The sequence below is a fragment of the Lactuca saligna genome, chromosome 5, assembly GCF_052625555.1.
Source record: "Lactuca saligna cultivar CGN05327 chromosome 5, ASM5262555v1, whole genome shotgun sequence".
In the NCBI taxonomy this organism is placed as follows: domain Eukaryota; kingdom Viridiplantae; phylum Streptophyta; class Magnoliopsida; order Asterales; family Asteraceae; genus Lactuca; species Lactuca saligna.
The window spans coordinates 66,189,506-66,207,410 of NC_136421.1; the positions used below are offsets into that span (position 1 = coordinate 66,189,506).

The 17,905-nt window shown below is 37.7% G+C and overlaps 1 non-coding gene across 1 annotated transcript; it reads left to right on the forward strand.

Moving 5' to 3' along the window:
- Positions 1–14,624: 14,624 nt before the first annotated feature.
- On the forward strand, positions 14,625–14,743 carry LOC144998947 (5S ribosomal RNA). Its single transcript, XR_013660480.1, has one exon. It is a non-coding gene; the product is annotated as a 5S ribosomal RNA (ribosomal RNA).
- The last annotated feature ends 3,162 nt before the right edge of the window (positions 14,744–17,905 follow it).

The window sequence follows — 17,905 nt, forward strand, 5'->3', positions numbered from 1 at the left end:
TGAAACAAATTAGAAACACCCTCATTAATCCCTTGAAAAGTTTTAGTTTCAGCCAAGTCAAAATACGACCATTTAATCGGGTGCGACCAAAAGCCCCGTTTAACGTTAGTATTGGGTAGATTTCCACAGAGCCACAAGCTCAACCCCTATATAAGGGGGAGTGGAGTCCATTCACACCCTTTTCACTCTCTCTCTCTCTCTCTACACTCTCTCTTTACAACTTGTTTTCGATCAAAAAACGCCCATTCCGAGCCCCAAACTAGTAAGTAATCTATCCTAACTTGTTGTGTAGCTTAGTTAACATGCAAATTCGTGTTTAAGACATCAAATAGGGGCAAATTCATGTGTTTATGTCCCAAGAACACTCTTGGACTGTGAACACCCTTAAGTGGGGTTTTGAAGCCCCAAAACCCCTCTAAAATACCCCTAGGGCTTAGATATGACTTGTGGACTTACACCTTCGAGCTTAGAACACCAAAACCTTATAATATGGAGAGTAAACATGATTTTACAGCCCAAGAACATTCTTGGACCGTAAACCCCTTTTCAAGGGCCGTGAACACCTTTTAAGGTGTTAGAAATGCCCTCAAACACCTCCTATGGCCTTGGAAAATGTCTAGAAGCAACCACCATTGAAGTAAAGGCATTAAACATCAAAGAATCATTAGACATAGGAGTTTACAGCCATAAACCACCCTAGGATTGGTCCATGGGCCGTAAACTCCCAAAAGGTGGCCAAATGATGCCCTAACACCCCCATTTGACTTGGAATAATGCTTAGAACTTTATACTCTATCATTTAAGGCTTAGATCTATGAAGGAAATGACCCAATGAGAGTTTACGGCCATAAACTCCTTGTTTAGGGCCGTGAACTCCTTAAATGGTCCATTTGTTGCCTTAAACCCATTCATATGCCTTATATTTGGACCTAGCCTAATTCTATGAGTGAGATAAGACCATTTAGCATCCTAGAACACCCCCACCATGAGTTTACGGCCGTAAACTCATGGGGAGTTGGTCTTAGGGCTGTAAACTTTATAAAGAGTTTACTCTTGAAGATTAATCTCGCTATCTAGGCTATACACTCCCTTAGATGTTACCCGGGACACTCCTAGCACTTAACCAAAGTGTTTTCCGCACTTTAGGAAGAGTATACGTGTTTAATTAGTATTATATTTACTAATTACATGTAAACATATGTCATCATATGTTAATAGGCCACTAAGTGTGTTCAAGTCTTTATTTGACACCGAGCACCCAACCGACACCTTCATCCGATCCACTTACAACAGGTGAATTCATACCCCTGAATTAACCTTTTAAATGTTTTTACATGCTTTTATGGGGGGGGGGGAATACAAGTTAAAAAATGCCAGTTATTATATCAATCATATGTGATTAATAACCCGCATGCACAAGGATTTATCACACTTTCAGTTGTTTTACCAAGTATAATACTGTAGATGGCTTTCCAAAACAATTTTTTTACTTGTTTAAATCTTTTCTCAAATTATCTCTCGTGCTGTTTGTTTTACCTCTAAACCAATTACAACAATGTTTTCGACAAAGGTTTTCTTTACTTATATTGTGTTATCAAATTATAAACGTGTTTATGAACGGTTTCCAAACTTATTTTACAAAGTAACTTTAAGTCGTAAATTTCTTATTTGTAAAGGTTTATCCAAGGTTTTCATTAAATTTTTCCTATATGCTTTTAGTTCGTTAAATGCATGCTTGTATTTGTATAGTTATATAAATAATGTTTAAAAGACTTAGGAAGGCTAGTTCGCCCTATTTCCTTTTCCTCGTTGAGATGTGGTCTGGTGGGTATCGGATATCCGTCCGAAGGTCATTTAAACATTATTTATATATCATGTGTACATATATGGACATAAAAGATCTCTCTCTCTCTCTCTCTCTCTCTCTCTCTCTCTCTCGCTCGCTCTCAACCATTACATCGCCTTGGGTAGGAAGGGCATCTCTCTATTCATCACTCATAGATCAGAGACACTAGTAACTATTATAGGAATAGTTAGGGGGTTCTATTCACTCTTTCTAGTACGAGAATTCCACAGGAGTCAGTTCATACGCGAGTCTATGTCATTTCTCCAGCGCCTCTATTAGTACTCAGAATACGAGATGCATCTTCAAGACACAGATCTCCCCGTCGTCAAGTTGGTAACCAGAGTCTCCTGTAGGGAGATCGGGCATTGTGTGTATAGATCTATACGGGACTGACACTCCTGCACCTTGACTGCTAGCTACAGTCCACGGCCTACCAAGCCAAGGGGTGACAAATGTCATATTTATTTTGACGCTTGCAGGGCGTTAAGTACTCTAGTGTCAATCAGTATGGTTAGGAGTATCTCCATGTTTACCTTATAATTCATGGCCTTAAGGTAACAAGAATTTAAAACTTTAATCTTGAAACAACCCACTTAGGATTTCCCTTTTTGTTTTTAGACCTTGCTAGGTGTATCTTTCATTTGATATTGTTTGGGGTCTGTGTTTCACTGTTTTAGACCTTGCTAGCTGTATCTTTCATTTGATATTGTCTGGGGTCTGTGTTTCTTTGTTTTAGACCTTGCTAGCTGTATCTTTCATTTGATACTGTCTGGGTTCTGTGCTTCTTTGTTTTAGACCTTGCTAGCCGTATCGTACATTTGATACCGTCTGGGGTCTGTGTTCCCTTTTCTTAGACTGAGCCAGGCGTATCATTCATTTGATACTCTCCTAGAGTCTATGATTTCTTTTGCCTTAGTCAGCAGTATTCTCTGCCGAGGCATATGTTATTTTCCCTAATGTTTTTACTCGTGATTTCTCCTAGTTTCGTTAAAAATCAAATACCGTATTTTGGTAATGATAGTATTTTAGGGAAATTTACTCTTTAAAACATAACTCCATCAAGTCTTGGTAGAAGACTGCTTTTATTTAGAAAATATAGGATTTTCTAGAAAGGACACTAATACACTGTAGATTCTAAACTACTACTTATCTTAAAGTTATTTTGAATAAAATGATTACTTACATAAATGACACTAAATACTTATGAACTCACCAACATTTATAAAAATGCTGATACTCGCTTTCAAAATAACTTGTATTCTCAGGTCAGCAATAGACAGGTACATCCCGGGAGCTTTTGTGAAGCCAGCCTAGAACCAAGCTGCATCTATATTAGTTTATGTAACACTTTGATGTTTCTATGCAATGTAAACTATGTAAAATTATTACTATTAATGCAACAATTATTGTACTTTGGTTACTATATTGCATATGTTGTGATACTTGACATGACATCATCCACCCCAGAACGTTTCCGCCGTTCCGGTTTTGGGGTGTGACAGTATCTCTTGTCACCACACTTTCATGAGACTTAAGAATTCCAACGATTGTAGCCAATGTATAACTTTTGAATTGTTCATGTGCTTTAACCGTAGACACGACAACCATCCACTAAGATTTGAGTCCGTTCATGAAGGTAGCATTTTTCTCAATCAGTTCGCGCCCAATATCATGATTCACCATTTTACTAAGAAGATGGTTGTAACGATTATACGTTTGGCTTAGACTTTCTTCTAGCTTCTGTTTAAAAGCTCCAAACTCCGAAAGTAGAAGGGTTTGGGTATCATGCTCGTGGTCAGCGTCAGTAGAGTAAATCTCTTTGAGACTGTCCTAAATCTCTTTCATTGTAGTACAAGAGTTTACTAAGCATAATGTATCAGACTGCAGGGAAAATCTGATTACCTCATTGCTTTGACATTGATGATAAATTTTTCCTTCTCATCCTGAGGAATATCCTTCACATCAATGATTAGTTGGTTGTATTCCCTTTGAGTTTTGATGGCTCTTCGAGTTCTAGTATGAACAAACGGACCTTGAGTAATGGCTTCCTATATCAGGTAACCATTATCCTCATATCCAACGACGTAATCTTTAAAAGGTGATGCCCAGACTTCATACACCAGTAGGAACAAGATCAGAATCCTTGTAGTTGATCCTATGTTGTTTGTGATGTTACTAGAGTTTAACTGTGAATCGTTGTGCTGCATGTTGGCTCATTTCCTATACCTGTCAAGAATCAAACTTGTAAACATGTATTAGGTTAATATCAAGATCACAGAGTTACGTCAATAAAACAGTGACGGCTCCATCTGATCCGATATTTGCGGAAACCCTGATGAATTCTTCAAAAAAAAAAGAGTTATACACAAGTATCATGCTCTCCAACAGGAGACTCGGGTGTGGGATCATCAGTCTAGTATAGATTTATACACAAGTATCATGCTCTCCAACAGGAGACTCGGGTTCTAAAACAAGACTTTCGTGTATACCTCGGTAGGTACGATGAAGACAATCTCTAAAAAATTTATTCAACGACTTTACGTATTTTTGTAATGAAAAATGTTTGTATATGTAATTATCTTGCTTTCCAGGAAAATAAAATGGTGTAAATTAATCATATATATATATATATATATATATATATATATATATATATATATATATATTTATATAACTATACCCCTTGCTCAATGGATTACAAAGGTGGTAAAAGTTCATGAGTTTGGCAGCAACACCATTTATTGTATTTTGCACTTTTTCGCAAATGGTGAGAAAACGTTTTTAAACACTGTGTTCTAACATAATTTTTCATGTGGTTACTTGAATACCCCCCCCCCCCCCCACTTAAAACATGGAAAAGTCTTAAAAATGTAGGGGTATGAACTCACATCGAGTGTATTCTTGGCTAGATAAAGAGGTAAAAACGATAATCTTCGAGTTAGAATACGTGAAGGTGTTCGAATCCTATGAGTTTACAGCAAAACCGACACGACATCGGGAGACGTAAAAAAATGAATTTATGATACAACTTATTTTATCCTTAGTAATCTAAATGAAAGTCGTAGAATATGTTAACCTGAGAGCATCCATAAAAAGAACGCCCAAATCTGACTTCTTATGAGGAAGTTATGATTTTTCGAAGTTTCGGCTTAGCGGTATACAGCCCGAAGTTCGAGTATTAGATCAAGCGGTTTTTAGCCGACACAACTTTAAATAGAATCGAAGATCTTGTTATTAGTAGCGTAACGATAAAAAGATAGGCGAAAATGGACATCGGATGAAGAAGTTATGAGATTTTAACGGACCAATCCTATCCCGGTCTGTTAAAAATATAACTTTAAAAATAAAGTTAGAATTAGCCAACGGAGTCTAGTTGAAAGTTGTAGAGTACGTCTTCACCTACACGTAGATATAAAGAATCTCAAAAAAGGAGTTCGTATGAACGAGTTAAAAATTATAATAGCATATTTACGTATTAAAATAAAGTATAAATCTTATATACGTACACACACATACACACACACACACACACACACATATATATATATATATATATATATATATATATATATCATTAGAAAGGTGTCGACGATGCGGTCATTATAAGACTAATTTTGAGTTCTTTCGACATTAGTTTAGTATAAATATCATTAAATCCATTTAAAATACTATTATAGAGTGGTGTTTAGTTATTTCTATAACTAAAAGGTCATTAAGTAATTATGGAGGGTAGTTTTTGAAAATTCAATTAGTATAAATAAGAGCCTTGGGCTCTCATATTTCTTGCACCATTCTCTTGATTCAAGAGTCTTTCTCTCCTTATCCCCCGAGCATTTCGGTCCCTCGTGATTCGACTTTTCATTCTATAGATTTTAGTATAGTAAGGTGAGCGCTAAAGCGCTGCATGAATCTTTCTTAGAAAGATTCAACGATGAAGTTCTGCCCCTGCAGAGCCTGACTCCTAGCTAAAGTCCCCTTGTAAGTAAGTTATGTTTACCCTATTTTAATATAGCTTATATTTAAAATTAATATTGTTATTATGAACTTATGATAAATATTTGAGCTATTATTATGACTTATATAAGTGTCGTTATAATATCTTTTTAACTACTCGCGGTACGGGGAATCTGGTTTAAATGGCCGCATAGGATTGTTGGATTTCAGAAGTGTTATATGCCAAAATGGTCCTGCCCTCCGGTGTTTTATGTCCGGCCCCTGTCTATACATAGTGGTTGGAAAGTACTGTTTAAACTCTTATATAATAATAATAATAAGACTAATAATTAGTCACGGTAAATATTAGACTAAAATCTAGTGGTAATAATATTAGGTTTCGTTGAAGGAAATTATCTTAAAGTAAATGAAGTGTTGTCCGAGTACCGAGTCACCACCTTCTCAGGTGAGTGCATAGTTACTTTCATCTTACACATAGATATGAAGTATTTTATATAAATTACGTGCTATGTGTACATATTATCTAAATACTTGTTTTCTATGCTGGATGAACATTTTTATACATGTTTTAAATGATTTAACCTGTATATGTATTTTATATCTACGATAATGTTGAGGTAAAACATATGTAGATGTAATAGATGGAATATGAGTTTGATGATGAGTTGAGAAGTGTTATAGAACATGAGGTGAGGGTGAGAGGTGGACGATATGAGAAGCCTTTTCCCAAATGATGGCCCTGTCATTCAGCAGAGTATGGATGACAACCACAAACTATTCTAGACGGTCCAGTGGAATACTAGCAGGCTCGCAACCTGTAGGTGTTGTGAACGATGTGTTCACCCGGTGTACTCTAAACCTTGGCGACCATGCAGACTTGGTGCCTAAACCTTGGCGATCATGCATACTTGATTCCTAAACCCTAGCGACTATGTAGACTTAGTGCCCCTTGTGTAAACCTTGGCGATCGTGCAGACTTGATGCCTAAACCTTGACGACTATGAAGACTTAGTGCCTGTTGTGTAAACCGTGGCAACGATAGACTTCGTGCCGATTCCTTAGGATGATCCTTAGGAATAAATGAACGAGGAATAGTTGATTCTTAGGGTAGATCCTTAAGAATACAGAAGATAATGGGGATGAGTAATTGGGTTGATTGCTTAATTGTTTAAACATAATAATTATATTATTGTGTGTTGAAAACCTTATGTACTCACCATGTTTCCAAACCTGACTCACTCAGTTTATTTATATCACAACTGTTGTTATGAAATCACATTACACTGAGAGATGAAGGAGATATAAATCACTAGTGATAACAAATGTAAGTTCTGTTTATGCTTATGTTTCTGTATTGACGATGACATCCCAAATGTTTTAAAATGAATAAAAATACTATTCTTCGGAAATGCTTTGATAACGTATTTATCATGTTTTACTGGGAACAAACTCCACAATATTTTTATTAAAAGAGGTACTCCGATTTTCATAAAGCATAAACAAAATCAGTCTTTTCTGGCCGTGAAAATGGGGATGTCACACACAAACACACACACACACACATATATATATATACATATATATATATATATATATATATATATAATGTGTGTGTGTGTAACAACTATCAATTTGGTCAAGTCAAAGTCAAACAAAGTCAACAAGTCAAACCGGTCGACTCAATTAACCATTGTGTACTAGGGCTTACGTTAGGTAATTACTGTACAACTCTCTATTATGATGAGAAAACATCATTTGGAAAATCCGTGTGATTGAAATTCCTAAGCCTTAAATACTGTAAACAATGAACCAAAGCAATAAAACACTAATTCACACTCATGGGAGTGTATAAGTCACTAAAACATGGCAAAACGGGGTTGACGGACATCACACTGCGAAACCGGACACTCAAAAATGTCACATATAAAGCCTCTCTCAATTGTTTTCACTCACTCTATCTCTCTGTGTGAGAAATCTCTCAAAGTATGGGAAATCTCTCCCAAATCTCTCCAAGAATGTGAAATCTCTCCCAAATCTCTCCAAGAATGTGAAATCTCTCCCAAAAATCTCCAAGAAGTGAAATCTCTCCAAGAATGTGAAATCTATCCCAAATCTCTCTCTGTATGAGGAATCTATCAAAGTATTGAAAATCTCTCCCAAATCTCTCTCAAAAGTTCCTTAAACTTTTCATAGTCTTTCGGGCCATCCCGACCCTTAACCAGGTCAAAAACGGCTTGAAACGGGGTAAAATCGAGAAAAACAGCATTTAGCGGCCGAAACCTCTTAGGGACCGAAACCTCTTAGGGACCAAAACCTTTTAGGGGCCGAAACCCTAGGACCGAGATCCCAACAGCCGAAGACCGAAACTAGGAGGAACCGAATCTGAGAAGACCGAAACTAGGAGGAACCTAATATGAGAAGACCAAAACTAGGGGGACCGAGCCTCGCTGCCAAGCCGGACCGAGCCTCGCTTTCGGCTCCCTTACTCGCCTACGAAAGTCTTCAGCCGAGCCCCTCTCTCGGTTCCCCTCCTCCGACCGAGCCTCGCTTATGGCCACCGAGATCGAGCATCGCTCTCTGTTCCTTCTTCTCTCACTTTCGGCCTCCTCTTCTACTATCGGTTCTAAACATCAGAAATCGAACCTCCGGCCCAGACTTCGGATTTTCGCATATTTTTCCGGTTTTTGACCATTTTGACGTTTTGTGCCCGTTTTTCGTGATTTTAACGCAGGATTTTCACCAAAACTTGTATTTAAACATAATAAACCCTAAATATTCATATTTTAATTATATTTTGGGGAAAATCCTTTCCTAAGAATAAAATCTATTAAATTAGATTTTAGGGTAGAGTGTTGACTTTGCCTTAGTGTAAGACACAAGCAACCCTCCCATAGCCACTTTATGCACTATTCACATTAGCTCTCAACTATTCAATGTACTTTTTACTCATTTACAACCTTTTCCCACCTTTTAGAGCTGGAATATCACTCATCACTCCTCACTTTACTCATTTACCCAAAAGATCAAACCCCTTTTTCTCTCAACTCTCCTCTCTCAAGTCCGAAAATTTCAAGCACTTTCCAAGGCTTTTCTTCTTCATTTGGTATGTATCATCATCTTAATTTTGAATATTACATTTCCTTCTACTCCAATCATGGATTCCTTACACAAACTCCATCATTATTATGTTAGATTCTCAAATCTTCAAGTGATCCTTCAAGTGTTATTGAGTGGAACACTTCCTTTCTTCAACATTCACCCACTGAAATCACATAAGGTGAATTCATACCCCTATTTTTCATGTTTTTCTTAAGTTTTAACGCGCGGGGGGGGGGGGGGGGGGGGGAATACAAGTAAAACACCAAGAACACAACAAAACTCATTTAACAACCTTCATCAGAAAAGTTCGACTCCATTCACGGACTGTTTCGGTCGAATTATTTTTTTTTCAAAACTGTATTATATACATATAGTTCAGGTTTATACCTTTAAAATGACTACCTGCAAATCTCCATACGATTTTTCTATGATTTATGGTGATTTTTACAAAACAGTCTATCATTTCAAGAACAAATCCGGACCAGTCTGCGAATATGAACATTTTAACACAAGTTAAAGACTTACATAAATCATGATAAAAATTATGAATAAACTAGACACATTTCAAGAAGTCTTAGAATTTACTGATTCAGTTTTTGACTTCTTATGAATTTTCTATGATCTTTCTAAATCAATGCAGAAAGGTTAAAAACTAGTTAACAACTTATAACTTTCATATCACTTTGTATTAAGTTGAGCAAAGTGTATAACAATAAGTTCTAAATATTGAATGTGTTTCCTTGTTAGTTTATCATCATAAACTGAAATTTTGTCATTCATGAGAAGATTCTTCAATCTATTAGAACACATACATTAAGCCATAATAAGCATAGTTATGGATTCGTAGCACTAATATGTTTTCATAAAAGGGTTCTTATACACCACAAACAAACATACTACACTATACTAGGTATAGTTAGATCGGATATACATTACAAACATTTTGATAAACTATAATAGGTATATTTTATGTTCATATACATTACAAAAGGTTTTCATATGAAATGGGGTACAAATACAAAGTACCGGTTCTATACAAAAAGGGGTACAAATACAAAGTACCGGTTTTATACAAAAATGGGTACGTCACACAGTATCGGATCTTCATATAAATGGGGTACAAATACAAAGTACCGGTTTTATACAAAAATGGGTACGTCACAAAGTACTGGGTCTTCATATAAATGGGGTACAAATACAAAGTATCGATTTTATACAAAAATATGTACATCACAAAGTACCGGGTCTTCATATAAATGGGGTATGAATACAAAGTATTAGGTCTATACAAAAGTGGTACATCACAAAGTACCAGATCTTCATATAAATGGGGTACGAATACAAAGTACTGGGTCTATACAAAAAGGGGTACATTACAAAGTACTGGTTAATCTTCGTATAGTTATAATGACCCACATAGGGAGTTAACAAAATTTAAAGTATATGGGATTTTATAAATCAAAAAGGGTTTTCATGTTGATATTAAACCACTTTTAATAACAGTAGGTACGGATTTTACTGGTACGCTTCAGCCTCAGTACATGAGATCACATAACACAAAACTCACACGCACATCCAGTCTTGGGTTTTAAGACTACATATCGTTTTATAAGGAAAATATTGGATTTTCTTGGTAACATACAACTCACTGCAATAAGCGGCTTTTAAACTCTTACTTTCAAAAGCTTATGAACTCACCAACTTAATTGTTGACATTTTTTTTTCAAAACTACTTGTATTCTCAGGAAATCAGTGAAACAAGAAAACCAACAACATTTTGAGGATGGGACGTTAAATCGTCAAACAAGTTCATTTTGTCATCATAATGTAATTGAGTGAAACATGTAAATATATATTTTGTGTAACTTTTTCAATTATATTTATGATGGTTGTATTTAGTTTGAACACTATTATACACATTGTTGTGATACTATACATGAAGTCCTCCACCCTCGGATGTTTCCGCCATCCTTGGTTTGGTGGTGTGATAGATTGGTATCAGAGCATTGTTTATACTGAATTGAGTATATCAACCTATAAATGATATACAGACTATAAATACAATGGTATTAAAGTACTCTAACCAAGAGTTTATACTTTTAAATAATAAAATATTTAACTAAGTATACATACCTACATTCATACAAAAATACATTTCGCAATGACAAGAACAAAAGTATTACGATTATTGAATATCACAGGTAAGCTCGGTGATGTGTGGTCAGTCTTCGGAGTGGCATAGCCTGATCAACTATGCTGGTACGATGAGTGATTAGCACATGCCCAAGAATTGTTGTGATATGGCGACAAGTCTAAAAACTTACCAACACTACCACAATGAGAACATTAGAACGGAATGTGAGTTTAAAATATATGGGAGTATTTTGTGTTACTATAAGTACTTACATGAGAACCAAAATATTTCTCTATCAAGTAGATCAATAATTGTTAAGTGGATATGCTAAGGTTGTATGAAATTTAGGCGTTATAGACTCAGAATCCGTGACCTTTGCTTTACTTCCTGTTCTCGTTGGATTGTGGATTTGGAGTTGGGGTCACCTATTCGAAAGACTATCCTGCCTTGATTTCATATAACAGGTATACACTACACAAGTATTGACATAACTGATAAAGATGATCTAATAATTATCTAGATAGTTCGTCTAAAAATTATTTTCTTACCCCGATTCTCGCATATATAACATGGCTGGACTCCATCCCCACAGCATCCCGTACCTCCCGAAAGAAGGCAATGATGGATGGTTTGGAGAAGAACCCGAGAATGATCATCTGATCCCTTTAAATTATCACCATGCCGAAGACCTTTCAAATGATGATAACTCCAAACCCAAGGTTGAGAACCTACCCCCGATAGCTCCCATTCCAAATCCTAACCCTCATCTAGGTTTTCATGGCCTGACACCTCCTTGGGTAGAATGCTTGGAAACAAGGAACGAAGAGAAAGATAAACTTATGTCATTTGATGGAAACCAAAGCTTCTATAATGTAAACGAAAGGAGCTCAACAGACAGAGTTCTACAAATCCTGATCTGTAGAGTTGCCCGAAATGAAATACAGCGAAGGATGGCTCTCCATCATATCGAAGAGGTTAATGCCAACGCAAGAATGCATACCATCTGCACCAATCACATTGAACATCCACGTGAGAGATCTAAGAGTAAGCATGAGACCCTGCTGCAAGCCCTAGCTGGAACTCGAGCCGAAGTCATAGAGCTTCGAGTACGCCAGAGTGTGTACGAAAGATACCTGCTTGATATGGAATGTCAACTAGCTGAACTAAGGGTTCACCATAGGGGTAACCGGCGTCAGTAGAAAATGCTTTACTTTCCTTCTTTGTTTTTAAGAACTGTATTCATATCTGTGTTCTGTGTAGAACTTTTCCATGTGACTACTTTGTACTATAAGTACTCTTGGTTAGGCCTTTATATTGTCAAGGACTTTTCTACTCCGGATGTGATGTAAGACCTACTACAAGGTCAATTTTCCCAGACTTATTACAACGTAAACATCAATGATATTGACAGTCGGCTAACTCCGTGTCACTCTTTGTTCAATCACTTTCATTATACTATCGTTGGAGTCTATCTGAAACCCACCCTAGTCAAGTCATTGTACTAGGTATTTTAACTTAGGGATCATTCCCAATGCTCTTTCAAAGGATGGATCAAGTTATCCACCAACCAATGGTACCCCGTGTGGGATGATAAACGTTTTGAGACCATTCTATGAACATACTTCTACTCCGAACTAGGCCTACATCATAGGGATGTAGGTAAAACCTTTGAGAACATACTCCTACCCTTTAGTTGAACGATTGAAATTCATCTAGGGTCAATGGTAGCCCCTACTAGGAATTCTAGTTCATTAAAAAGGATTCGTAAGAAGGTTATTATTATGACTTTCCTCGCTTATACGTTCCCGAGTATAAACTAAGTTTTCATGTATAATAACTCATCTCTCATTCAGAATCAAATAATATAGGTTCAACAGTAATAGCTCACCAGCTCCTTTTCTTTCGTATTACAAAATCATGTCGTCATCCAGAAATAGACCACTGAGCAACGAAATCCCTATTCTTCATATAGAAGCTGCCACATTTCAAGCCGCGGTAACAGATGCTGTGAGAAATTTCCTCGCACACATCGACTCTGGCAATGCGAACAATACTGGCAAAGGAGTCGACAATTCCAATTGTTGTACCGATCTGGGAAGCCAACAAAAGGCAGCAGTCACAGACTTGCAAAGCCTTAAAATTGAGAAGAACAAACGAAAACGCCAAGCACGAAAGGAGCGCAAGCAATACAAGAGACTTGCTATACAACAGCATCAAGTAGCAACTTCTGCCGTCCCAGCATCGACCAGACCATACGAGGGAAAACTTCCGAAGTGTAACAAGTCTAGCTTTCATCATAACGGGGCGTGTCATGAAATGCAATGCTGCAATTGCTACAAAGTAGGGCACCATGCCCGTGGCTGTGGAGCACCAGCACGAACAATTTGTCAAGTCCCTGACATCGGGATCGACCCTACACACAATGGTAGTGGTAAAACCAGACCCCATAAAAGGAAAGTTTCAAAGTGGATGAACAAAGAAAACATCCGTGTCCACATAACTCAGACTCGACACCTCACTTTCACCGCCAATGCTAGTACAAGCTAGGTATGTCACCAATGTGGCGAGACTGGACACCTCAAAAAGGATTGTCCAATAACAAAGAACTCCGGCGCAGACTGGAAGATACTAAGGATCACTACCGCAGGAGAAACTACTCCGGACCCACGTTAATATATTTAAGGCGTTTCGTTGTAACAAACCCATAAAACATGTTTTAACCTAGTACCACTCGAATTTTATCTTTTGCGAGATCCCTACGGTTAAGGGACTCTCGTCTTGCGTATACTTGCCTTTTGTAGTATACCTTGTTCGCAGCAATAGCCTAGTAGTAAATCTAAAAGTACTGTAACTCTGTTAATAGTTGCATTGTGGTGTTTTTCCTGTAACGCCCTTATGTTCAAATCCAATGTCTTTACTTCCAAGTATGTCCGATACTGCCATACGACTTGAGTCAACTCGATCCGCATAATACCAGTTTCGTACCCACATATCTCTCTCCAAAAATCGCCTTTCTAACAAAACCGTCCGTTCAGAACTCCGAAGTACTCATGCATAGAGTACCGCATGTTTCTTTTCCTTCCAAATAGACCTCAGCAAACCTCCCCAAGGTATCACTCGTACAGTACATCAAGTTCAATCCAAAGACCCATACGGTTGGTCTATCGCTGAAGAAGGTATACAAAAGGGTGGTATATAATCAAGGTTCTACAAGTTTAGAATTGATGACTCCACTTTAACCTCTTTCCCTCATTGGGATGTGAGCTTAAAGAAGAATCATTTATTCGACTGCCTTTTCAATCTTAATTATGTACGACCCGTATACATGAGACTGTGATTGATGAACCATGTATGACTTCTAATGTGAACTTCTAAACGGAGACTGCCCAAGACTACGAGTAATCGCATCGCCATGCGAACAAAATTAGAAACCAATACGTCTTCTGTAACCATATCGCCCTACAATCTCACACCAACGGAGATACAAGAACCATCCAAACAGCTTAACGACTACTCAACAATGGAATGATAAGACAAAGCTCCTCACCTTTGAGAGCTCCGGTCTTATCCTTCAAGAAGATAGACTTCAGTGGGTGCGATCATACCAACACTAATGCACTGGATCCCATCAGAACTCCGTAGTTAAGCATGCTTGGGCGAGAGTAGTACTAGGATGGGTGACCCCCTGGGAAGTCCTCGTGTTGCAAACCTCGACAAGACACCATTAGAAATCATTACCTTCTGCCTTGCATAGATGAATTGGTTGACCAACTGCAAGGAACAATGTACCTTTCAGAAAGGTACTTAATATCCGAATATCACCAATTACGAATGTCAGTAAAGGATGTCTCGTGGACAATCTTCCAAACTCGATGCGGATGCTACGAGTCCGTAGTGATACCCCTCGGATAGGACCAATACGCCTGTAGTATTCGTGAACTTAATGAATAAGGTACGCCATTCTTACTCGAATCAGTTCATTCATGAGTCTATACTAATACATTACATGTTTACATGAATGTGCTTCCATGAATACGCTTACATAAATACGATACAATACACGACAACGGAACAAACATAACAAGGTGCTATAGCATGGAACAATTTTAGGATCTAACTATACCAATGAATCACTAATGCATTGTGATAGTTATATTGGGTATACATGATCATAATAATGTGGATGTTCGCGGCTTGCAATCATGTAGGGGCCGCGTTTGGTTCCCAAAATCCCTTGAAAGGGGAGCGTTTAGTATGGGATCTAGCCATCACATTATGCCTTAACTCTCAATTAAGGCAGATTAATACAAAACGTAGTCACTTGTTACAAATACTACAATACTTACACTGTATATACGACAATTACAAAAGGATATAAAACACTAGTTAATGTATTATTAATACCTTTACTATGTGTCACATTCACATAATCGATGAGGTAGATTAGATTTGAATAATAATAGTCGTACAGTCAGGTCTTGGTACAAGACTACTTTCAAAATAGTCGGGTCTTGGTAGAAGACTACTTTTTTTTATTCTAGTAGAAAATATGGGATTTTCTAGGGTTTTCAAATGTTTACAATTACTTACAAACATTTTCATACTTATACAAACTTGTCTCCAAATGTTTACAAGTTCAACCTACCCCACGAACCCAATGACGTACATTTTACCCTCCACGTCGTGATCTTGAAAACGTACCTTTCCATCAGGGCTCTTGTAATCCCATTCGACGAGATCGAGATCAACAAGAACCTCTCTTTCATGAAAGAACCATTGTGACCATAGACCGAGAGGTTAGGTGAACGAAGCCAATCTGTTTCCCATTAGTGAAGGTTCGCTGGACTGTCAACCAAGGAACTGCGTTCACTTGTGAGCGCGAGAATCAATCAATTAAGAAGTACCCCCACTTCTTGGCACGATTAATCATACCCACTTCCTTACCTAAATTCTAATTTCGGGACGAAATTCCCTCTAACGGGGGGATGATGTGACAACTGTTAATTTTCGGTCAAGTCAAAGTCAACAAGTCAAACCAGTCGACTCAATTAACCCTTGTGTACTAGGGCTTACGTTAGGTAATTACTGTACAACTCACTATTATGATGAGAAAACATCATTTGGAAAATCTGTGTGATTGAAATTCTTAAGCCTTAAATACTGTGAACAATGAACCAAAGCGATAAAACACTAATGCACACTCATGGGAGTATATAAGACACTAAAACATGGCAAAACGGGGTTGACGGACATCGTACTGCGAAGATGGAGACTCAAAAATGTCATAGACAATGCCTCTCTCAATCGTTTTCACTCACTTTATCTCTCTGTGTGAGAAAACTCTCAAAGTTTGGGAAATCTCTCCCAAATCTCTCCAAGAATGTGAAATCTCTCCCAAATATCTCCAAGAATGTGAAATCTCTCCTAAATCTCTCCAAGAATGTGAAATATCTCCCAAATCTCTCCAAGAATGTGAAATCTCTCCTAAATCTCTCCAAGAATGTGAAATCTATCACAAATCTCTCTATGTATGAGGAATCTCTCCAAGTATGGAAAATCTCTCCCAAATCTCTTTCAAAAGTTCCTTAAACTTTTCATAGTCTTTCGGGCCATCTCGACCCTTAACCAGGTGAAAAACGGCTTGAAATAGGGTAAAATCGAGAAAAACAGCATTTAGAGGCCAAAACCTCTTAGGGGCCGAAACCCCTTAGCAGCTGAAACTCTAGGACCGAGATCCCAACAGCCGAATACCAAAACTAGGAGGAACCGAATCTAAGAAGACCGAAACTAGGAGGAACAAAATCTAAGAAGACCGAAACTAGGAGGACCGAGCCTCGTTGCCCAACCGGAGCGAGCCTCGCTTTCGGCTCCCTTTCTCGCCTACGAAAGTCTTCAGCCGAGCCCCTTTCTCGGTTCCCTTCCTCTGACCGAGCCTCGCTTATGGCCACCGAGACTGAGCCTCGCTCTTTGTTCCTTCTTCTCACACTTTCGGCCTCCTCTTCTACTCTCGGTTCTAAACATCAGAAACCAAACCTCTGGTCCAGACTTCGGATTTTCGCATATTTTTCCAGTTTTTGACCATTTTCACATTTTGTGCCCATTTTTCGTGATTTTAACGCGGGATTTTCACCCAAACTCGTATTTTAACATAATAAACCCTAAATATTCATTTTTAATTATATTTTGGGGAAAATCCTTGCCTAAGAATAAAATCTATTAAATTAGATTTTGGGGTAGAGTGTTGACTTTGCCTTAGTGTAACACACAAGCAATCCTCCCATACCCACTTTATGTCACTATTCACATCAGCTCTTAACTATTCAATGTACGTTTTCATCATTTCCAACTTTTCCAACCTTTTAGAGCTGGAACATCACTCATCACTCTTCACTTTACTCATTTACCCAAAAGATCAAACCCCTTTTTCTCTCAAGTCCGAAAATTTCAAGCACTTTCCAAGGCTTTTCTTCTTCATTTGGTAAGTATCATTATCTTCCTTTTGATTATTACATTTCCTTCTACTCCAATCATGGATTCCTTACACAAACTCCATCATTATTGTGTTAGATTCTAAAATCTTCAAGTCATCCTTCAAGTGGGTATGGTGGGGGGGAGGGGGGGGGGGGAATACAAGTAAAACACTAAGAACACAACAAAACTCATTTAACAGACTTCATCCGAAAAGTTCGACTCCATTCACGAACTGTTTTGGTCGACTTAAAAATTTTTGTTTTCAAAACTGTATTATATGCAAATAGTTCAGGTTTATACCTTTAAAATGACTACTTGCACATCTCCATACGATTTTTCTATGATTTATGGTGATTTTTACAAAACAGTTTATCATTTCAAGAACAAATCCGGACCAGTCT